Source organism: Solanum verrucosum, unplaced genomic scaffold (assembly GCF_900185275.1).
Source record: "Solanum verrucosum unplaced genomic scaffold, falcon-dt-bn FXZP01000031.1, whole genome shotgun sequence".
NCBI classification, from domain to species: Eukaryota; Viridiplantae; Streptophyta; class Magnoliopsida; order Solanales; family Solanaceae; genus Solanum; species Solanum verrucosum.
This window is the reverse complement of record NW_026020194.1, coordinates 678,095-704,247: the sequence shown is the minus strand read 5'-3', so window position 1 is coordinate 704,247 and position 26,153 is coordinate 678,095.

The window sequence follows — 26,153 nt, the reverse complement described above, 5'->3', positions numbered from 1 at the left end:
TTTTAAAACATTAATGTAATCTCTTACACTTTCGCAGAAGAAAATAATAATTTAAATTTTAATCAATGATTAGATGTCGAGGAACTTAACAATTTTTCTAGTATTTTAATATAGTAATTATTGTGTAAATTCCCGTTATGACTATTATAAAGTTTATCATAATTTTTAATACTTATTATTTTAATACAACGTGTAATCTTTACTTATTATTTTCTTCCCATTGTTATTTTTGTTTAATTATATTATAAATAATACTAACAACAATTTATTTTTTTATTAATGTAAAGATAATTTAATATAACGTGTAATTTTTACTTACTATTTTCTTCCCAATTTTATTTTTTTAATCATCTATAAATAATAGTTACAACAATTTATATTTTTATTGACGTAAAGATCTTGAGTAATAATTCTTCTTATGTTCTATTAATAATAATGATTGAAATTATTTAGGATCACTATTAAAGTTTCTACATAATTGAGATAAAAATTGAGGTTGCATACAAATTAAAACATCTTTGAACAAACAAAATAATTATATGCACTATTAGAGAGTACCTTCTAGTCTTATAAGTATCCTACAATTATGATAAAGTTGGAAAAGTGTAACAATCTTAAAAAATTATAACTATTAAATTTAAAATTTAAAATTTCAATTAGTCATTTTCAATTATTTAAAAAATTATAAATAAATTTTATAATTTATGAATATTTTAATTTCATAAAATATCAAATACTTCAATTTTTAAACATATTTGTCCTTTATTTTTTTTATGTCGTATTAATAAATTAATATTTTTTCATATTAAAATTTAAAAATTTAAATTTTTTCACATGAAATGTTAAATATCATAAGATGAAATAACATGTTAGTATATTTTGGAATATTTTTTTTTCTAAGCAAAAAAAATCAAAATATTCTTTACATTCTTAAATTTATGTCATACTATAATAGAAAAATGATTTAAAAGAGTGAATAGAAAATTATGTAATAATAATACAAACATGTACCTTATATATACATTTTTTATTAATCATAGAAAATAATTAATTACAAATAGTGAATCAGTTATTTGTTATATTATTTTTTTAAATCATAAATCTAATCTTTTAAACTTTTGCAGAAGAAAATAATAATTTAAATTCTTATCAATGATTAGATGTCAAGGAACTTATCAATTATGTCAAGGAAAATAATGATTATAGTACTTACTGCGTAAATTCCTTTTTGACTATTATAAAGTTTATCATAATATTTAGTACTTATTATTTTAACACTTTTTTTTCCATTGCTATTTTTGTTTAATTATATAAACAATAATACTTACACAATTTCTTTTTTTATTAATTTAAAGATAATTTAATACAACGTGTAATTTTTACTTATTATTTTGTTCCCAATGTTTTTTTCAACCATATATAAAACAATTTATATTTTTATTAAGGTAAAGATTTTGAGTAATAATTCTTCTAATGTTCTATTAATAATAATGATTGAAATTATTTAGGATAATTATTACTGTTTCTACATAATTGAGATAAAAATCAAGGTTGCGTACAAATAAAAATATCTTTGAACAAATAAAATGATTTTATGCACTATTAGAGAGTACCTTCTAGTATAATAAGTATCCTACAATTATGATAAAGTTTGGAAAGTGTAACTATCTTCAAAAACTATAAGTATTAAATTTAAAATTTTGAACTTTCGATTAGTCGTTCTCAATTATTTAAAAAGTTATAAATAATTTTATAATTTTTAAAATATCTACTTTATGATTTTTTTTTTAATACAATTTTATAATTCTTAATTAACGACATTAAAAAGTTAAAAATTCTATATTTTAGAAAAATATATGAATTCCTTGTTAAAAAAAATAATCTTAATTTTGATTTCTCTTCGATATGATATTTTGAAGAACGTTTATATTTTTCTCAATCTCATATACAATTGTGCAAATTCTAATTAATTAAATGGTAATTTCTAATTAATTAAATGACATATTAATTATTTCACTTTTGACAAAATAGTTTTGAATCCTTTGAAATCTTGTAATATAAGAAGTCTCATATTCATGAAGAGTACTTTTGTAAACAAATAAATTGTTCTTAAAATTTATGCAAAGCCTATTATTTTGAATACAACAAACCAAACACGCAATAAAAAATAATCTCAACATAAATTATCCTGTCATAATTTATCCCATCATAACTAATCCCGTCATAACTTGAATTCAAACCAAACGACTCCTTAATCTTTAGCGATATATTCTATAGGTTTAAAGATTCTAAATGTCAAAGACAAATCATTTATTAAATGTATAGTAAACCATTTTTAAAAATTACATTTTAAATAAAATTTAACTTATAATATGATCCCATCACTTCAACCCCAACCTATACATTTTTTAAAGTGATTTAAAAATAATGATTTAATTAAATAATATTAATGATGGTTAAAATTGCAAATATTCTAAAGGTATATAAAAACAAACATAGGAAACTCATTGGATCTAAATAATAAAAGTACATAATATGACAAAAACAAATAAAGTTGAACAAAATAAATTAAAGAATCACAATAAGACATTATATATCTAATAATATCATCATTTGCACAGAATTCACTTTGATAAATACTGCTATTCTTCTTCTTGAACTTTCACATTTATATTTGCAAATATATTCAAATATTTTTCGGCTAGCCATCAAATAATCTAAGTAATCTCCCCATAAAAAAAAAATATGAAGAAGAATGAAAATAAGACAACAATAACATTACACATAAATGATTGAATAAAAAAATAACAGCAAATAATAAAATTAAAAAGTATTAGATTAATTTCACTAAAATTAAATTTTAAAAATAGCATACAATTACAAATAAAATTAAATATATTTTTGTCCATTCTCTAATATTTTATCACCCACAAATTTATTATTAAAGAGCTATAAGAAAGTGGGGTAACATGCTTAAACTATGATAACAAATGATTCCATAAAAAATACGATTTATAAATGCATATAGTTAACACTCTAATAAATGTGAAGATATGACTAATAATTAAATATTAAAAGACATGTTCTAATAAATGATTGAATAAAAAAATTAACAGAAAATGATAACATAAAAAGGTATTAGAATAACTTCCTAAAATTACATAATCGTAAAAAATTATTGATCACATTAAAAATCATCAAAATTACGAATGTAAATTAAAAAAATTAAATGAAACTCATTCGACCTAAAGAATTTAAGTACAAAATATGATAGAGACAAATCAAATTGAATGAAATGAACTAAAAAATCACAATAAAACATTATAGATTCAACAATATCACAGTTGTTGCAGAGGATTCTCACTTTGATAAATATTCTTCTTCTTCTTGTTCTTGGATTTTCACTTTTTTATTTGTAAATATATTTAATTTTTCTTCGGCTAGATTTTAAATAATTGTTTCTATTCACTCCATAAAAAGATAAAGATAAGAAGAATGTAAATAATTAAACCAATAACATTACTCATTTGAAGAAAAGTAGATCAATTAATTTTGTAATTGACTTTTTTTTTGTATATATATAGAGAATAGAGATAATGGGTAGAATAGTTTTAGATAACCACTTTAAATTCAAATTCAAAAAGTAATAGCTACTTTACCATTTTTTTCTAAAATAGTATTACGTGGTTAGTTACTTAATTTGAAAATAAAACACATTTAAAATCATATTTATTTTTTAAAAACTAAAGTAAATCTTCATTTAACAGGTTTTCTTTAATGTGTGGGTAGTTTTCTTAATTATTTATTTAAAATGGTTGTACACAACTTTTAATATTTCAAAAAATCTTTTCTACTTTTTTAAGTTATAGAGAAACAGTTTTCGTGGAAACTTCATAGCAATTTAAATTCATTCTTATCCACATCATTATTAGTTTAATTTTGTTTAATTTAAGATATATATTTAAAATAATTTTTATTTATTTTTTGAATTTTGAAAGTGTTGAATTTTGTGGTGCATGACACTTTTTGTCTCTCCTATTAGATATAGATAGAAGATTATTATTATTATTATTATTATTATTATTATTATTATTATTATTATTACTTTTATTATCAAACAATTTGCCTTATATTTTTAGATCTTATCTCAAAATAGAAAATTTAAAAATTAAAATAACGAAACAGTTTTCGTGGAAACTGTTTAGCAATGTAAATTCATTCTTATCCACACTATTATTAATTTCTTTTTGTTTAAATTAAGATATTTATTTAAAAGATTTTTTTATTTTATTTTTTGAATTTTAAAAGTGTTGAATTTTGTGGTGCTGACATGTGTCATTTTTTCTTCTCCTTTTATATATAGATAGATAAGAGATCAAATTTTCTTGAAACTAACAGATGCCCAAAATACACTATGACAAAAACATTATTTATCGGCAATAAATATGCACATTAACGAAGAGTGCTAGAGCCCTTACCGACATTAATCAATTGTCATTAGATTCAATGTCGCTATAGAATTTAAGGACATTTACAGAGAGTACTAATTGCCTCTGAAAATATATATTTAGCGGCATTAAGCTATTAATTGTCAGTAAAGATCATTTTTGCTGTAATGATAACTCTTTATTTTGGCTACTTTCAATTAATTTTGTGAACTGTAAACTTGGATACAGCCCGACAGACTATCTTTTTGAAAAATATGTTAAGCAACATGTTTTTTTTCTTCTTGATTGTTAGGAAAGTAAGGTCGTCTTTATTATTATTTGTGGATATTTGTGAGTTCAAGTTCTCACAAAATTGTATTGTGAGATTTTAATATGTTATGTATCAATATTTTGGTTTAGAATATCAAGTTGTGAACAGTTCGATTGAGATGACACCTACTGATTGGTTGATCATTGCATTAATTCTATGAATTTGCATACTATAATCATAACAATAACTATGGCTCAATTCCAAATAAGTTGGGGCAGGTGATATGCAACTTAAGCAATAGTAATGACTACTTTGAGACAATGAAGAAAAACCTTTATGATACTAACGATTAGGGTCATTTTTAACATATACATGATACAACATACTATAATAAAAAAGAGACTGATGAAGGCTCATAAGAAAGGAGCCGAAGGTCCTCCATTTGAATTTAGTTAATTATGTTCTTGTATGGAAGTGATGTTCCACTTTACTTGGGAATGTTGTTGTCCGGGCCTTTTTTGTCTCTACTTTAACGTCTGATGTTGTTTTTTATAACTTCTTGGAATTTATAAATTTTTTTACTTTTGACCAACTATTTCCATGGAGATTTTCTTAGACTTCTTTCTTATACTTCAATCTCTTTATGACTCATAATTTTTGTATAACAAAAGTGAAAATTAAAAAAAATATAGCACTTTAAGATTTCGGAGGAATGTTGTGCCTTAAGATAAAATGTTATTGATAATGTAGTGTATGTATCGAAATTACAAATATTACCGAATGATCATATGTAAGGTTAATAAAATAGTTCAATTACGTGCGAAGCACGGGTAATATATATATATATATATATATATATACTTTTGGTATTTATTACTATAGACGGTGACAACTAAAAAGTATATTTATAAGCAATAATTTATTAAATATACCTACCCAAATAATTAAGCTCAATAATTAATCCTTTGATTAAATGTCCAAATTTATTGGGCTAGTCCACTGACTGGGCTACAAAGAATGAATCACTACGCTGCTCATTCCAAAATGTTTTAACTTTGTGCTGACTACTCTGTTGACTGGCCATCCATGACGGTAAATTAATAAGGGAAAATTTTCAAAATGTCAATATTTTAGCATTTAAAAGGATCCTTTAGTCACACTTTTAATATTTATTAAAAATGTTAAAATTTTAGTTTGTTATGTATCTGATTTAAGTTTTTATTATTTATTTTTATTAAAAGAACACAATTGTCTAAAAACAGAGGTAAGAGAAACTTAGGGGAGAGTATTTTTAAAAAGGAATTTATCCTTTATAGGGAATTTACTGTTCTACAATAACTTAATTATGTATATGCCATTGGTCGTTCCAAACTCGGCCAAACCTTAAACAAATACTAGTTCTATTTAGGATGAAAGATATTAAAAGGATTTCAAATAAGGTAATTTTTAAATTTAAACTAACAAAGTTACCATAATTACTAATCATAATTTTGGTATAACTTTAAGTATGCCTAGTTTTTTTCCCACTACTCTTACTCTTTTCATCTTTTACTTTTGGGATTAAATTTTGCAAAATCCCTTTTCTATTATACGTGTTTGGTTCCACAATCAACATGGCTTCTCTCTCCCTTATTCCTCAAATTCTCAATATTATTTTTTAACACTCCATTAAAAATACTCAATTCATGTCGAATTGAAGTCGATTGATTTAAGATTTTTGCTAGCAGTGAAGAAGATTTTAGAATGAATACAAAAAAAAAAAAAAAAATACAAAATTTGTTGGCATAAAAGGGAGTTTGAAATACAAAGTGAGCACAAAAAATCTAAAACTTGTTAGCATGCATTTAGAATTAATACAAAAATAAAAAAGAAATACAAAACTGGTTGTCATACAAAGTGAGATTGAAATACAAAATGATATTGAAATACAACTGAGCACAACAAATCTAAAACTTATTAGCATACATTTAGAATTAATACAAAATAAAAAAGAAATACAAAACTGGTTGGCATACAAAGTGAGATTGAAATACAAAATGATATTGAAATACAACTGAGCACAAAAAATCTAAAACTTGTTGGCATACATTTAGAATTAATACAAGATAAAAAAGAAATACAAAATTTGTTGGCATACAAAGTGAGATTGAAATATAAAATGGTATTGAAATACAAAGTGAGCACAAAAAATACAAAACTTGTTGGCATATAATTTGAATGAATACAAAATTAAAAAAATACTAAATTGTATGAAGCCTAATTTAGAATAGCATACAAAATTCTGTAAAACTATTTATCCATTGTCCTATAATATAATACAAAATTAAACATATACATAATTTGAAATGAATACCACCTACAAAATAAATACAAGTTAGACGTAAAAAACTCAAATTTTAGCAAGTTACCACATGAATTTTGTAATGAATACTAAATGCAACAGACAATAAAAGCAGTAAAGAATACAATTTGATACTTTAGATACAAAATGCAACATGCCATAAAGTTGTTTTTCATCACTTTGATCTTCAACAATTTCATCAACTTCCCAAATATTGACATTCGAAAATGACACTTCTTCACCTGACACTTCTTCCAGATCCAATTCAATACTTTTGAACAATTTATCCTAATATTGTCAAAAATGACACTTTTTCACCTGGTAATTCTTCCAGATCCAGATCTAACATACAAAACATACAAAATACTTTTGTATCTCAATACTTCGACAAAGGTTGAAAATCTTTTGAATGATTTCTAAGATTTCTTAGAAAAATGGAGGATTTTGATTTTTAAAAAAACAAGGTTTAAGTTACTTGAGGATATAGAATAATGAAAGAAATCTTGAGAGAGAGAAAGAGAAAGGATAGAATTTGGGTAAAAAATTTAGAGAGTGAAAAGAGGGTAATGGAATCTTTTATTTTTTCTCACCCGTAAAAGAGTAAAAAAAGGGACCCAATTTGAGAAATAAAAGGAAGATAAATGAATTATATTAGGATACACTTTATTTGTTAAAATATTGACATTTTTAATAATTATTTTAAAGTGTAGATGTTTTTAATAAATATGTTAGTAATTTTGACTAGTTAGCTAATTTTCCCAATTAAAGGATAATTTCTAGTGGAACTCAAGAAACGAAAAGTAGAATTTGTAACGCCTCAACTCCTAAGCAAAGATTTAAACCATCATTCGATTCATATAAGTCTGAACCCGGTGATTTCTAAGTTGTAAATGTATGTCAAGTCCCTTAATTAGTGTACTCAGGGGCGGACCCACATGGAGTCCGCCGGGTGCTAGAGCACCTATTAACCTTGTCTCGGAATATATATATATAAAACTATGTAGAAATTTAGAGGTATTTGTATAAAATTAACATAGACCACCTAATGAACAAATTATTTGACTGGTCCATTGGCTCTTGAGTGGGTGCTTAAGGCTCTTTTCGTGTTGTTGAGCCTGAGTTAGAATCTCGTTGTTAACATTTTTTAATGTATTTTTGACTCCGACTTTCAGATCACCCACAACCCTAAAATCCTAGATCTGCCACTGAGTGTACTAAGTATATCGGGTGTAGTTTAAAGTCGTAAGGTACCTCAAAAACAAAGCCATGTTCAAAGCATTTCTATCGGCTAAGTTTTCACGTGAGTTTATATAAGGGTCGAATTCAAACTAGCATATCTCTTATAATATGATGAGTTGGTTGGCACATAGCCTATCAAATTAAAGATCTATGAGTCTTCTTTCCAACACCGTCAAGTTTACATTAATTTGAGTTTTGAGTATAAAGTTATGACTGTTTTACGAGAGACACTCTAACCTGGAAAATACTCCGCGATGGCTCCGCGATACGGAGAGAAAACAGACTTCATTGTCCCCTCGAATTAAATTCCATCCTCCAGCTCTTGTTATTTTTTAAGGGTATTTTTGTCCTAAAAACCTTCAGGGAGTCATCTAAATGGCCCTAAACATGTAGAAAATTATTTTTTTCATAATCAAAACTCTCTCATCCACTCCTAAATTTACGCTCAAGAACATCAAGAACACCAAGGCTAGGGTTCACCATTCAAGATTCTCCATCAAGCTTCCGGAATTATTTCCATCCTCATCTCCAATATTTTTCTCAAACTTCATGAACTTAATTTTATAATTAGGGTTATCAAACTCACTAGCGAATTCATCACATTTATGACCAAAATGCATGAATTCTTGGATTAGTTATTTATGATTATAAATTCTTGATTATTGTATTTTTCTTATACTTGGTAAGATTTTTCATTGTCATTCTTATGAGTTATTGGCATGATATTGTTATGATTTCATGAAGCTTATATTTCAACACATGATTTTAAAGTTTTTATGTTATTTTGAAAACTATTTTTGAATATCTATGAGCTATACAAGTTCTAGGAGACTTTCTCATGATTTAAGCTATAAGCATGATTTTGAAAGATATATTTTAGAAAGTTTGAGCTCAGACTCATCCTTTACTCAGAAAGACAGTTTATCAAATTATGAGCATATCATATAAGTATATTATTTTGTGAGGATTATTTAGTACCAAGAGGACGCAAGTTTAGAAAATTCAAGTCTAATAACTACGTGCCACCGTAGAAATTGAATATGCCGCTTTGACGGTCAACTCATGTAACCCTTTGAGGCTTAGTTAGTGGATCCACATTAGAGAGACAGGTTTTATACTCTGGCAAAGTATAGGGAAGCCCACCCAACTAGTATCGTTGTACATCATCAGCTCACATGGTGTTTGTCGGTTGTAAGAAACTCCCCAATAAAGCTACTATTAATATTATGCACTTGTATCATCATTAAGATTTTATAAGATATGACATTCATACACTAGTTTTGAGATACCTTTCATTTATACTATGTTACTTTACGGTTGTGTCTAGTTTCATCTTACATATTTAGTACATTCCACGTACTGATCGCATATTTTTCTCTGACTGCATCATTTTATGATGTAGATTCGGGCATTCACTCTCAACCTCGTGGCTAGATAGGTTACAACACTCCGGTTAGCTGTTGGAGTCCTCCTTATTCGGGAACTTTATGGAGTATCTATTAGTTAGACATTTCATTAGAGATAATATTTATTTTAAGGTAGCTAGGGGCCATATCCTGGTAAACACTTTTCTGCATTCCAGGTAGTTGAGGCTTATATTTAGACATTAGTTGTTCAGTTATCATGGAATTGTTGATATCCTTATTAAGACTTATTAAGCATATGTTTCAGATTCCGCATTAGTTTCATATGATATGCTTTGATATGTTATGCTAAGGGTTATCTTGGGGCAATTCATGGTTTCGAGTGTCGTGTCGGCTGAGGTGTAGATCCAGATCGTGATAAACATGGTATCAAAGCACTAGGTTCAAGTGTCCCAAAATGTCTGAAAAGGTGCATCTAATAGAGTTTTTTATGGAAGCATTCCACATTTATAAAGGGGAGGCTACAAGATGTTTAGGAAATATTTAATTTCTTTTATGCTCTCAATCGTGTAATAGAGTTTAACTCTATTCACCTTTTCTATTTCATTCTTTTACGTATTTCAGATCATGCCTCCACGAAGAGCTATTGATCGTGCGACGCAAGCTAGAATGAAAATCCTCAAGAGTCACAAGGGTCAGTTGGACCAAGGGGTCCTGACACTCTTTTTGTTCAGCCCTCTCATCCCAACGTCACTAATGTTGAGTTTTGCAATGCCATACATATGTTGGTTCAGGTTATGATAACTCAGGTTGACCGTCAAGGAGTAGCCCCTACAGGCCGGCAGAGCATTCCATACACTACAAGAAGGACGGAAGGAAAGAATGTGGGTTTTTTTAGCTGGTAAGTTCGAGCGCTACTTCATGTTTTTTGTGAAATAAAATGCTTGCAATGGAACCTACTTTTAGATTCTTTTGTTTTTTAATCGATCCCTCAACCTCAAAGTGGAAAACAAACACTCAAACTAGTGAACCATCCAATCGTTTGTAATCATGGGTTCCTTCAGTTGCTATTTGATTTATTTTAAGAATTATATAAGTAATATATCGAGTTTTGTCGGATGACCACGAGTTTTGGTGACCCATTGTTATACTTAAATTCGCCCTTGCCTATCATTGCTACATCCACTAAACTATCAATAATTATTACATTAGTCAACTTATATTACAAATCGCTTCATTGACATTGTTATTCATCATCTCCAGTAGCTATCAACATCATTCATTACAAATTATCATTCATCACCAAAAAACAAATACGATTAATCAGTATTGTACTACACCATAAGATACCACCCACGACTATCATAATCAATCAAGACCATCTCAAATCGACACACAATCACAATCGTTAGTCATCAATACCACCAATTGCAATATAAAAATATTAAATTACTTTATTGATATAATGTTAGATCAATTTAGTATTTTCTTTAACTTTTATATTTATTAGTTTTTAAACAAAAACATGTTTTTTACATTTATATAGTGAGAAACAAACCATCTTAACTATTTAGTATTCACATCTTGATGCAACATCATAATATGAAGATGTGTATTTAGATCCAAACATCTAAATTTTAATACAACAATATTTAGATATATATACAAATCACACCTCTAAATCTTAATGCACATCCTAATATTCAGATATCATTCAGATTCAAATACCTTAATCTTAATGAAAATAAATGAGGCCTTAGACTCTTTTTTTGTTTACTCAAGGAAAAGTATTAAGGGTTGATATTTGATATGGTAATTGAATTATTATTTTTTTATTTAATTTGATTTTTGTATTACAAATAATAATTGTAACCCCCCCCCCCTCCCCCTTGGAAAATTTTTGAGCTAATACTTAAACCATTCTTCGTTGTGAGTAAGATTTTACCAAGGAATTTTATTTTTTTCTAAGTGTTAAAGTCACTAGATGTAGCACCTTGAGTTCCAAAAAGAACTAAAGATAATTCATTCAAGTCTTTTCTAAGTTCTTTCAAGTTTTGAGGGAGATATGCCCGTTTAAGTTCAGTTTGTCCAGTTAAGGAAATTTGCCTGAATTAGTGAGGGGTATTTTGGTCTTTTTCTTACCCCATCAGCTTTAAATGTTTCTGGTAATATTTTAAGGATCTAAATTGACTTAGATCAGTTTTCATAAATCAAAATCACGCTTATGGTTTTGAGAGGAGTTCAAGAGGAGGAAACTAGGAGGAGTTTAAGTGTTCACCAAGTTTACTTCCAAATCGAGGTTTTTGTTTCGCCAAATTAAGGTATGTAAGTTCTCATAGTGTTGGGTTCGTTCACTCACACGCCAATCATGTGATTTTTATCCATAATTTCATTCTTGAGGTTGAATGATCTGAGTTTTGAAGAGTTCTTGAGGTTTTAGCTTCATTCCTTGTTAATGAAGTCTTGTTGAGTTCTTGAGGTGAGGATATTCGAATAAGATGATATAATTGATAGTTCCTTTTGTGGGTTTCGCTAATATTGTTTCGAGTATTAAAAATTTGTGAAATTTGATCTTAGAACCGAAGTGGGTAGGAGTGTGATGTAATTCAGTTGTTTTGATGACCCTCACAAATGTAGAGACCCAGTCCCCATCAGAGTGTTCTCATCCAGGTACAAAATGGTATACAACTGGAAAGTTGTCTAGTCAGTAAGTTGGTGAAGTTGTCAGCGTACTTCACCAATAGAAATGGACTAGGTTTTTTGTCCATTGGTCAGTTAATTTTTCTTGATTGATATAATCTAAGTAACAAACAACTTAAAGATTCATTTCATTCAAAGAGAGAGAAACCAAACTTCAATTACAAATATACAACAAGGGACCTTATCAACATAAGAAGTGCTTTCTGTGTAGGCTATTGTTATTGAATGCTTGTATTATGCTAAATTTGTAGGATTTGTTTCACTCTTATAAGAAACGTTTCAAATCTTTGTTTGAGTCATGTAAGAGCATTGTTAGAGTTAACCTAGTGTTTTACTGTTAAAGTCTTAGAGATAGTTAATATAGTGGGCAATGAATACATTACTTTGGCTCAATAAGTAATAGATGTATTACTTAGTGCGAGATTAAGAGTTTAGTCTCATTGTTGTAGTTGAAATCTGTATTCACTTTTGCTTGGAGATTGGTGAAAACATTTGAAGATCCTGTGTGACAGGTCGTGGTTTTACTCCTTTGAGCAAGGAGGTTTCCACATAAAATCTCGTATGATCTCTTTACTTCCAGTATTTACTTTAAGCATTTTAATTGTACTAAAGGACATGGTCCTGTGATCGTTAGTGGACGCGTACATTCCATCAGAGTGGAATCAGGTTTGGAAGAGGAAGAAAAGTTGGGCAAAATTTGGCACCCAGGTCCGCGTCGCGGAGAAGACGCGGACTCTACTGTCCCAAAATTTATTTTGTGACCAAATATTTTAATGCTTCTCTGCGTCGCACTCTTGCTCCCAAGTTTGTGTCTTTGCTCGTTTCTTTTTATCAACTATCTAAACCTCATCTAATTATTGAGAGACCCTACAACCTAATCATAATTCTTGAATTCACATTTCAAATTCAAGATTGAGTTGAGAGTAATGTTCAAGAGAGTCTTTGAGTCAAATTGTGAACTCTTTTGATATCAACTATCGATTTGAGCTAAGTTTTGAGGAAGTAAGTATGAGAATGAGAAGAGTTGTACACGTGAGTTCTATATTATCATTTAGACCCTTGAGTCGAGTCGTTCATGTCCATAATTCCTCATGAACTCCATGAATGGAGTGTTCTTGAGAGGAGGAGTATCTTCAAGTTCTAAGTTCCTGAGTATTGATTTCCTAACCTTTTTGAAACTATATTTCATAATTATGGGATTACCATATGTTATACATGCAGTTCCTTGAGTTAAGTCGGTCATGCCCATAATTCCACATGAACCCAATGAGTTGACCATTCTTGAGATAAGTAGTATATTGAGTCCTTGAGTTCTGGATTTGTTGAGTTCCAAGTATTGAGTTCTATATATGGTTATTGAAAACCTTGAATTGAGTCGTTCACGTCCATAATTTGTCACGAACCCTATTTTGAGAAGTCTTTTAAAATTAATTATAATTTGTTTTAAGACTTGAGTACTTGAGTACTTGAGTATGAGGATGAGGAGAGTTGGGTTTCATTTTTCAAAATGAATATATGGGAACTAAGTTCCCAGAGTAAATGTTTTTACATTTAAGATTAGAGGAAACTTCGATTTCCAAATGAGTTCATGAGGATTTTTTAGTATAATCTATTTTAAGAGAAACCTTTTGAGTAATAATCTCAAAGTTTGAGGATGAGGAAATGATTTTAAACATATGAGCATGAGTTATATTATTGGGAGTAGTATTGAGCACCGATATGGGGGAGAGTTCAGACAACTCACAGCCCCAATAAGCCATGTATGTTAGCGTGGGTAAAGGGTCATACTTTTTAGATGATTCCTTATTGCTTTTAGCATAGCTTAGTGGATCCACTTAGTTGAGGAGTTCTATACCCCGGGAAGGTATAGGACAATTCTGGCAGCGTGGGTGAGACGTTGTATCATCAAATAGCTCATAGTGATGGTTGTCGGTTAGAGAATCTCCCAAATAGAGTTATTTTATATCTTTACATACAAATAAGAGTATTTTTTGTATTTTTACATACAACTAAGTTATTATTGTATTTTTTACATACAATTGAGTTGCTATCTACTGCTTCTAAAAGCTTTCTGTATAATGCATCTTTTATTGTTGCTTTATCCTTGAGTATCTTGAGTTGAGTTGAGTATCCTTTAGTACCTTGAGTTGAGTATCCTATCCTTGAGTGGGGTGAGTTGACAAGAGGTAAGTCTATTTCTTTTCTATGAGTTCAAGCTTATGTTTATGCTTTAAAATTCTCCTTACATGCTCGTACATTCCATGTACCGACGTCATTTGGCCTACATCTTTTTATGATGCATATATAGGTATTTAAGGTCATCAACAGATGCTCCGTTGAGACCACTTGCAGTTCTAGTTATTGTAACACCCCAGATCCAAAAGAGGAAGTCTACCAAATTTCAACAATACCAGGTTCCAACCATGGTGGCCAACAATGGCCCCAAGTCAAACCACAGACCGTAGGTGGGGTCCGTAGATTGGCCAATGGAAAAATTTCCAGGCCATGAACGATGATTGGACCTATGGACTGTAGATCAAACCACGGTCCGTGGTTCAGGGGTCCGTCGTTGGCCCAAAACTCTCTGAAGTTACCGACGATCGACCAGGATGTACCGTAGGTCGATCGACGGTCTGTCGGTCAGGGGTCCATAGGTCACTGTTGTCAGTTATTTTTCAGGGTTAGTTGGGTCTTTTCCTAATTAATTAATTCATATACTATGTCATTTTGCCTACATCTAGAACCCCTATATAAGTCTGTTTACCCCCAAATTAAACTCATTTAGTTCATTCCTCCAATTGCCAAAATAAAACCCAATTCCTATCAAATATTCTCTCTCTAGAAACATGAAGAAGAAGATTCAACCTAGGTTTCAAGCTAAGGTGTCAATTTCTCCATTAAAGGCTAGCATCTGGAGTCAAGGTATGGTAGTTTTCATCCATGAATCCCTCTCATGCATAGAGTCCCCAAATTCCTCTATTCCAACAAGGTATAATTCCCTAATTAGCTAGGATTTTATGTTGTGGGATTTTTATCTTAAAAAGAAGAGTTTTATGAAATTAAGCATGTAATGAGAGAATTGTATGTATTTATGATGAAATCCAAATCTAACCCTTGTTTTCTAAATGTTGATGATTGAAAGAGGGTTTTTGGTAATTGAAATGTGATTTAGGAATTATGCATGCTTTCATGAAGATTATGTAAATGCTTTAAAGGTCCTCTGAGAGTAAAGTACCAATGATGGTGTTGTGTTGTGAAAGGACATTCTCATAAACACATACTAGCATGATGTGAAAGGTTTTCTCATATAGAAATGATTCTTAAGTTGAAAGTTTTTCTCACCTAATTGAATCAATGAATAAGAGCTATCCTAATGAACTAGCTTGGATTGGCAAGATGACATGCCTTTCCATGGATAATGAAAATAAGTAAGAAAATATTGTTCCATAGGATTTATGCTTAGCACCGAGTAAATATTGACATTGAGATGGAAGCTCTCCCGTTAGTAGAGGCCAGGTTTCTAGAAGAAGTCTCATGAGATGGAAGCTCTCCCGCTAGTAAAGGTCGGGTTTCTAGTAACAATCTTCTTATCCCATAACTATGTGACCCCATAGGTTGATTACCTAATGGATCCACTTAAGCTAGAAGTTCGTTTTACCTTAGGCAAGTAGAACAACCATTTTCGGTGTGGGAGACACCGGGTGATCATGTTATAGCTCACATTGTCTCTATACTAAAAGTAAACTAAGGTTACTCAAGGAGTATCTCATATGTGTTCAAAGATTTAACGATGATTTAGCTTGCATTGACCATGATTTATGACTTATGTTTTATAACTCTTTCATATGATGTTTTAGCTTGGTCAATTGCATGTCATGGAATGAAATGTCTGTTTTAGCATGTTTTTAAATATTTTTATGCATGGCTATCATACTTAGTGCATTATTTTACTAACGCATACTCTCTTGCCTACATTTTTCCCAAATGTAGGGTCCGACAGACAGGTTTCCGAGTTTCGTGGCTAGAGTTTGACTTGGATATTTTCTCGAGTTTTGGTGAGTCCTCACGCTTCGAGGAGGGAGTTACTATTTTCAGTTCCTTTCATGTATTACTCTTTTGAACATGATGTATGGGATATGCCCAATTTCATTCTATTATATTAGATGGCTATGATGAGACATGGGTCTAGACTTTCGCTTTTCTATAAAATGTTTTGGACTTGGACTATTGTTTTACTCTTATTGTTCTGATTCTTATGTTATGAGAGCTAAGTGGCTTGTATGGAGTCCTTTGGGGTTCTATACACCATGTTACATCTAGGGTGTACCCCTGGATCGTGACAATTATGGTGAGCCTCTTTGCTTTCGGAGGGTTTCACTTTTCTTTCAGTTTGTTAGGATGTCATGGGTCTTGTCCAGACAATCCTTCTGTAATAGTAGAGGCTTCATAGATAGTTTAAGGGTCGAGGAATCTATCATTATTTCCTTTGTTGTTGTAATGTTTTTGAGTTCATGAGGCATTTAACTAATACTTGTTAAAATATTTTCAGACGATTATTGGAGTTGAATTTAAGTTAAATTTTTTAAAGTTATTTTTGCATCATGAGTTTCCATTTTAATTGAGTAATGTCTTCCACTGAGTAGTGAGCCAAATTAACCAAGGGTTTGCTTCGGAACCAACAATGGTTTTCGAGTGTCAGTTACGTTCAGGGTGTAGGCTCGAGGCGTGACAATAATAGTTATTATTTGTCTATTTCAATAAATCAAGAGAAATCTATTATTATTTTCAATACTATTTTTATCATTAAATACCTATTTCCTCGGTTTCATTTGTTGACCCTTATACTAAATATAAATTTCTCTTTTTTACTTGTTTATTTTAATAAATTAAGAGAAATCTATCCTTATTATCAAATAACTATATAAAAGTACTAGTAATTAAATTTAAATTTTCATAACATAAGTAATAAAATCAATTCAGTAAAAAAAACTCGAATAAATAATTTTTCAAGGGAAGTGCTAATATAATTCATTAACTCAACATGGGTGAATGTCCATACAAGGAAGGGAAAAATGTCTCAAATATGTCATTAAACTTTGAATTTTTTATTTATTTATGTCACTCGTTAAAAGTTTAACTTATTTATATCATTTAAGTCAACAAATAATTGCATGAATGAACATTTTCTCAAACAGAATGAATGCATTGTATTCATAGCATTAGTCTTTTCCCAACGATGATATTATCTTATATATGTACCAATTCTTGATAATTCATATACCAATCAAATAAAGTCTTTAATTTATGTTTTGAAAAGATACTTTGTAAATTATAAATAGGAAATATTCTCACATAAAGAAGAATCGAAGATAACTACAATTTTTAAAGATATCTTAATAAAATAATCTCTACATTTCAATCTCTGTATCTCTGATATGTATTCATTCTTTTATATTACTTATATTTTATAACAGCCAATTGAATATTAGCTTATTTCACATGCATCATCTACTTATATATATGCGATTCATCGACTTATATATGCAAATCTTTGATGGTTTATTTTCAATAGATTTATGTTTCAAACTAGGAGATGCACAACTTTCACTCGATACCTTATTCGATTGAGCTAGGTACTGAAGCATAACTAAAAGGAGATAATGAGGTCCGACAAGAACAAACATTAATATAACAACTGAAATACTATGTCTTGACCGAAGAGGTTACATCCACAATAAGAATAACATAATGAAAGTGCCGACAAGGCCAACTCAAAAGATAAAATTGGTAATAAATGTGCGTATATATATATATGACATTTCCCCCGCGTGATTTTTTTTTTTTTTTTAAAAAAAAGTCTTCTGTCATGTTGCTGGAATTATTGTGATACAATATCAAAGGTAGCTCCACATGCCTAAAAAATAGTAGCCTTAAAGTTTTTTTTTCAAATAATAAATTATAGGTATATTTCTCAAATAATATATTAAGTATTATTTATAGAAAATATAATTTTTTTTATAAATAAAAAAAGATCATTAGAAATTTAACAAATTTTAAAATATTATGTCTCAAAAAAATTATAAATTAACTATAATAAATTTCACTAAAAATAAAATATTTTTTGAACTTTTTAGTCGAATTTAATTTTAGGTCACTAATACTCCCTCTGTCTCTAATTACTTGTCCACTTTTGAATTGACACACCTATTAAGAAATCAATTAATGATATAGTGAATTTACCATTTTTACCTCTATTAATTATGAAGTAGATGAAAAGTTTTACATTTTTAAAAGTAATTAGTCATTTAATTGAGGGTATAATAGATAAAAAAAATTATCATTTCTTAATTTGTCAAAATGGACAAATAATTAGGGACAACTATAAAAAGAAAAGTGGACACAAAAACTATGTTTTAGCCGCCTATAATGTAGTACAATTATAGTGCATGCCTGTCAGGCAGCCTTATAAGTAATAAATGATTGCTCATAACATAAATATCCTTATTTCATTGAAAACGCCATTTATACATATCTATATCTATTAGTATATATGTATGGACGGAAAATATCTATGATTATTATCTTGTGTGGGAAAAAAAAAGAAGAGAAAGTACTAATCCGGTTATGTATTATTTTATATAGATATTAATTGTTTATGTATTATAAATTATTTAAGTATTGTTTATTTTATACTCTATCATACATAAAATAATTTATAAATATTCTTATAATTTATACATATTATTCATGCGAGTTTTAAAATTATCAATCAAGCATGGTATTAATTTTATACGTGATAATTTTATTTTTTATCTACCTATCAAATATCATATAAATTATACAAAAACTCATACATAAATAATTATTTTTTTATCCAAATATCAAACTACGCGTACTAAGTGGCTCACGATCACAAATTTGGACGTCAAATTCATCTTTTCCGGATAGACAATCTGTCACGACCCAAAAATGGACGTGATAGCAATCGTTTTATCCCACTAAGACAAGTAAGCCTAAAACTCAGTCTTTACGATAAAATACGGAAATTTATAATCAACTTAAAAATACCCCAAAACCTGGTTGTCACGTGTACAAGCCTCTAATGTGTTATAAAAAAATTGAAAGAAAATACAAGTCTCAAATGACATTGTTTCTAGAATACAACAAAATCATAATTAAGGAGAAAGAAGGTCCGCTGAATGACAAGTAGTTACCTCACAAATCTCCAAGAAGCCTCGGAAAAGAAGAGAATGGAAAGTATCACAAAAATCCAGGCTCGTAACCTACAAAAATTATAGAGGCAAGGGATGAGTACCAAACCACACGGTACTCAGCAAGTAAACTTATGAACACAAGCTAAGGGAACATAATATGGGTACTCCTTACACCTAATAATTTAATTACGTAATCACTTATTTGAGGAATAAAGTTCTCATCTGAAGCACCACACTTTATCTTCTCACGGATGCGTCCTCTTGTTACGATGTCAGATCTAACACCGCATGAATTTTGTGGTTCCCTCAAATAATTTAGGTCTAATTAATTTATATATATGGGTCAAGTACTATAGGGTCTTAAATAAATTATCACTTTAGCCCACTAGCTATCAATTAAGTCAATTATCTACAATTACCCATCAACTAATTAACTAAAGTTAAACGAATAGTTCAGAATTTCCAAAAATGACCTATCGGGTCATTACATTATCCACCACTAAAAACTATGTTCGTCCTCGAACATAAAGAAGGAAAAGAAAGAATAACCGGCTTTATCAAAAGCCTGGGGTATGATTTTTTTTTAGAGTCAGTGTGCACCTCTCCGAATGAACTCCTCCTTAACACTATTTTAAAGAGGTCAACTACTAAGAACTGAACTTTTGAATCAAACTTTGGAAGATCTACAAATCAGGAGTGATTATCAAGCCACAGATTAACCCATGAACCCAATCTAAACTGAAACATTACGTGAAACCCTCCATAGGTATAACAATCAAAAGTAACCAAATTCACTACTCAAATTATGCATACGTCCTTCCAAATGTTTTATACTCAATGTGATCGATCACTTCTTACCTTACCAATTCATACCTTAACAAAACACGCTGCCACAAATCTAAACTCACAATGAAAAACTTGAATTTTGATCCCAACCGTGTAACACATTAATCCCATTATCTATCAATATTAGCTTATGCATTGAGGATCTTTATGAATTCACGTATCTTAGCCTATAATTGATCGCCTCTCCATTGATCTTACTGTATCCTTCGTTAAAAATTCAATTGTACTAGTTACCAAACTCAAAACAATAAAGACTTATCATCACACTCAAGTCAAACGTCTGTAGACTTCTTTCTCAAATCTTATCCAACAACTTTTAAATGATATGAATGACACGTAAAACTATCACCATAACCATAGTAAAATAGAAGGAACCACATGTCTCTATACCTCAATTCTCAATCCCTTTGAAGATACCTCTTTAGCCCTTGCAATAAGAGAAAATATTCTTTCTCTCACCTCTTTTCGAAGGCTACACTACATCCCATTATTTATTTATTTTCATTATGACTCTAGTTGCTTTAAATTCTATTCGAGCGACATCCCAACTCCTCATAAAAATTACCATACAACCACGCTACTCACAAAATAGTAGTAAACCATACCTTAGACATTCAAAAGTCATCATTACCATACGAAATTCTTTTAACCAACAAAACTTATCATATAGTTGCATTCCAATCATAATTCATCACGAACTCTTATTACTATCATGCTCAGTTAGCCTTTTCCATCACCACGAAGTCAATCTTGTCATCGATGACACCTCAAACTCAATTATATCAATCAAATTCAAAAGACTAACTTAATTTTATATGCACTTTCTTACTAAAATTCTCAATTACCTTCACACAAGTATACTCGTTGAGACTTCCTTTACCTAGAAGCTTGTCATCCTAATATCGATCCACTTCCATAAAGCTAACGATGAAATCACCACTCATTTAAAATCCTCGAGATACACTTCACAACCTAAACACATCAATACCTTAACAATGATCCACCACTAAAATTCCCCTTATAAACAATGCTTAACCTATTCGTCCGTAGTAATAAGCTACTTGGTTTCTCAAATATGAATGCGACATCAAATCTCATTATACAAGCATATGATACAATTGATGACTTCTTGAGTAGTTAGTATTCACACTTAACAATTGACGTATCTGTTTCCAGATACCACTAGTACCACATCGTGAAAGTTCGTTAGATCCACCACTAGAACACATTATACCTACCGAGAAGATTGTTCCCAAATAGCCCACACATTTCTGCCTATCTAGTAACTCCAATACATTACTAAATTTGTTTGATCTCTCATCCAAAGCGATATGCACTCTTTCATATATTGGGTCGATGGCAGAAGTAACACACTTTATAACTCGAACCAGTAAACATCAATACAGTTGTAGTAATTGTATCATGACCTATTTGATATACACTCAATCTATAAAATCGTAGTAGAAATTCTTATCTCGATTAACGCAACATCATTCTCATCATAAACGAAACAACTCATACATATGAGCAACTTTATTAACTGTAGCTTCCAAAGTTATAATGTTCATTATCTAGCATTCCCTTTAATAATTTCACTCTCAATCGTCAAACCATTCCCGATATTGCCTATACCGCACAAGTAGTATTCCCTTTATTAGGGTAACTAACAAAAAAAAACACATTCATGAAGTCCCTAAAACCATTATTCAACCTCATCATTTGAATACCCTCGAAATGCATCATCGAGTCATCACCTTACTCAATCATTTCAAATTGCTGAACATTCATAATCCGACCACACATCATTTCCAAAAGTGTATCACTTCAACTTTAGTACTAGGTCTAACATCTTAGCCATACACGACACACCAAATGCTCACATGAGGAACTACGCACGAGTCATCACTATAAGTGAGAGTGAATGGAGTGAAGCAATAAGAATCAAATTGGACCAAGGACGCACGATAGAGATTCAAGACGTGAAGATTTTTCTTAAAAGTCACTATAGCCTCTCGAAGATAAGGACAGACGTCTCTGTACCGATCCTCGAGACTCTACTTAGACTCGACTTGTATACACGTGAGACCTATGAACCTGGGGCTCTGATACCATTTTGTTACGACCCAAAAATGGATGTGATGACACTCGTCTTATCCCATCAAGACAAGTCAGCCTAAAATTTAGCCTTTACGATAAAATACGGAAATTTATAATCAACTTAAAAATACCCAAAACCTGATTGTCACGTGTACAAGCCTCTAATGTGTTATAAAAAAATTGAAAGAAAATACAAGTCCCAAATGACATTGTTTCTAGAATAGAACAAGATCATAATTAAGGAGAAAGAAGGTCTGCTGAAATGACAAGCAGCTACCTCACAAATCTCCAAGAAGCCTCGGAAAAGAAGACAATGAAAAGTATCATAAAAATCCAGGCTCGTAACCTATAAAAATTATAGAAGTAAGGTGTGAGTACCAAACCACACGGTACTCAGCAAGTAAACTTCTAAACACAAGCTAAGGGAACATAATACGAGTACTCCTTACACCTAATAATTTAATTACATAATCACTTATTCGAGGAATAAAGTTCTCACCTGAAGCACCACACTTTATCTTCTCACGGATGTGTCCTCTTGGTACAATGTCAGATCTAACACCGCATGAATTTTGCGGTTCCCTCAAATAATTTAGGTCTAATTTATATATATAGGTCAAATACTATAGGGTCTTAAATAAATTATCACTTTATCCCACTAACTATCAATTAAGTCAATTATCTACAATTACCCATCAACTAATTAACTAAAGTAAGACGAATAGTTCAGAATTTCCAAAAATAACCTATCGGATCATTACACAATCATCTTCTACAAGTAGCAAGAAAAGACATTATAGATAACTCATGAGTGGGCGAATTATTAATTCTCTTACAATTTTCGGTCAAGACAAAAGCTTTACTATTTTATCTGGTCATTGTCGTACATAAAAATTTTAAAAAGTGATATTGATATTTATAGAGGAAAGATAAAATTTAATTATCATACAGTAAGTTATATCTTTGACTAATTGATTTAAATTAGCTTTATGTTAGAGGAGGTCTTGAATTCAATACTACTAAACCACAATTTTAAGAATGAATATATTATATTTTGTAAAAATATGCTTAGATTGAGGTTTGCACCTCCAATAGCAAAAGTCAATTGATGAATTAGCATACCAATAGGTAACTTTTGTCAAATAGCGACATTTTGTTAAATGTATATCTTTATGCATAATATTAGTATATATGAGTAAAAAGAATCGAGAAAGGGGTGTTGCTTGACACTCTTTTACTCAATGTTGGCCCGTTAATGCCTCCGGTCATGTTATATATATTTCTTTCGTTTTATTTTATGTGATATTGTTCGATTTAGTACGATGTTTTACAAATTTTGCTAATTGGAAATTAGCTTAATTATTTCACATGCATAATTTATAGGTGACTGTTAAATGTCGGTTAAATATATGTCAAATCTTTGATGATTTATTATTATTTTAGATAGATTTAGTCTCCAATATGATAACTACATTTGATGGAAAAATGACATTTATCACATGCTTATGTTTGTGAAGAAATGATTGAAATGGAAAGGTTTTTATCATATATATCATAATATATGCTTATCTATGACTATATATGGACAGGAAAATGTCTATATATTGTGTGTGGGAGAAAGAAGAGAAATCATATCCCTTTGGAACGTGAATTTATGTGTTATTTTATGTAAAAATAGTAGTCATATACGGATTAGTTATTTATGTATAAATTATATAAGTATTTATTTTTTCACATTTTATCATGCGTAAAATAATATATAGATATCCCCATAACTTGTATATATATTAATTGTGTGAATCTTTAAATTATCAATTAAATATCATATTATTAATTTTATACATAATTAACTTATTTTCTCTCTACCATCAAATGTCATATAAACTATATAAAAAATAAAATACAAATAATTTATTTCATATTCAGTTATCAATGAATGCTTACCAAGTGGCCCACTTTTGTGCCGACATTAAAGACATACAAGTAGCAAAGTTGAAAAGATACTAAAGATAACTCATGACTCACGAGCAAATATCATCGTACAATTAGTTAGGCCCACACAAAAGTTTTATTGTTCACCCCAATCATGTCCTTCCTATATACTTCTTTCTCATATTTTATTTTATTTTAAAAAAAAACCTTTTGAAATTTATCATAAAAAATAATTCTTAATTAATTGTATAGCCATAAATTACTTTATTAAGGATAAAAGAAGAAATTTTAAGATAAATTACGTTAGTTACATCAAAGTATGACACTGTCTTTTTAAAATGGACTAAAAAATGAGATGTCACATGAAATGGTTTGGGACGTGGCTTGTAAATTTACTCATCCTAAAAAGAATAAGGTATTTGACTAATTAAATATTTTATTCATCTTACTTTTTAAGAAGGTATTTCACTTGTCAAAAGTTTAAGAATAATGGCAAGAGTTTTAAAATAGGGAAATTGTGCATTATAACAAACTATTAATTCAAAATAAATGTTATAGCTATAGTCAGTGGCGAAGATTTCCATTAAGAGGATTCGAAAAAAAAGAGTAGTGCCCTAAGATTTGATCTTGGAACCTCTAGATGTGTTTTGAACTCCTCAACCACTAAACCAACCTTTAATCTTACAATCAAGACTCAAGAGGTTCAAAATCAATAAATAGACACAAATTTTTTTAAATTTACCTTAAATATATAACGTAATTTCAATTCGCAGCAAACTTCTTGTCATTCGCCTCTCTCCCCTCTCTGAAATCTCCCTCGACGCTCTCCTCTTTTTCAGCCCTCTCTCGCTTGCCTCTCACACCATATACAAACACAAATGTATCATTTGTGTTTGTGTTTGTATAAAGCAAGAGACTGTATATACAAATACAAATACATATCTCTCCGTCCAATACACTTATAAGTATAAAAATACAAATCTTTCCCTCCCCAGTTCTCTTTTAATTTGCCTTTCTCTCTCCCTCGCTTTATACAAACACAAATTATATAAAATACAATGTATAATTTTATTGGTATAAAGCGAGAGAGATTTGATATACAAATACAAATATTTTAACTCGATTCAATTGTATACGAATTCAAATTTTATGTAGATATACAAACACAATCATTTATACATATACATAGAAGTTACATACATACAATTATCTAACCGGTATACATACACAATTCACCTCTATCCACTCTTTACCCTCTCTCGCTCGCCTCTTTTCTCCCTCTCCCAATCTCGCTCGCCACTCTAGCCTGAGTACATATACATAAACAAACACAATTTTCATACAAATCGGCGCAAATTTTATACAAATCGCCACGATTTATACAAATTAGATCCTACATAGCAAACATAATTTGACTATAGAGCGCAAATAGCAAAACTATAGCTATAGAGCACTGATATAATTTTAATATTTGTTATTCCTAAAATTTACTCTTTAAAATATATGCTTTGTTCTTCGGATGGCTCAGTTGGTTTGGAGGGTGGTTATCCACACGGATGACCCGAGATCGATCCCTCCTCAATGCCTTCTGAGTCGAGCCTGTCGCATAGGGCTTGCCTAGTGCAATTTACATTACACAGTGGGGGATTTACCCAGTGCACACAGAGAGCTCACCCAAAGGGCAGAGATTATGGCAGAAGTTATAGCGGTTGCGGGCTGTGG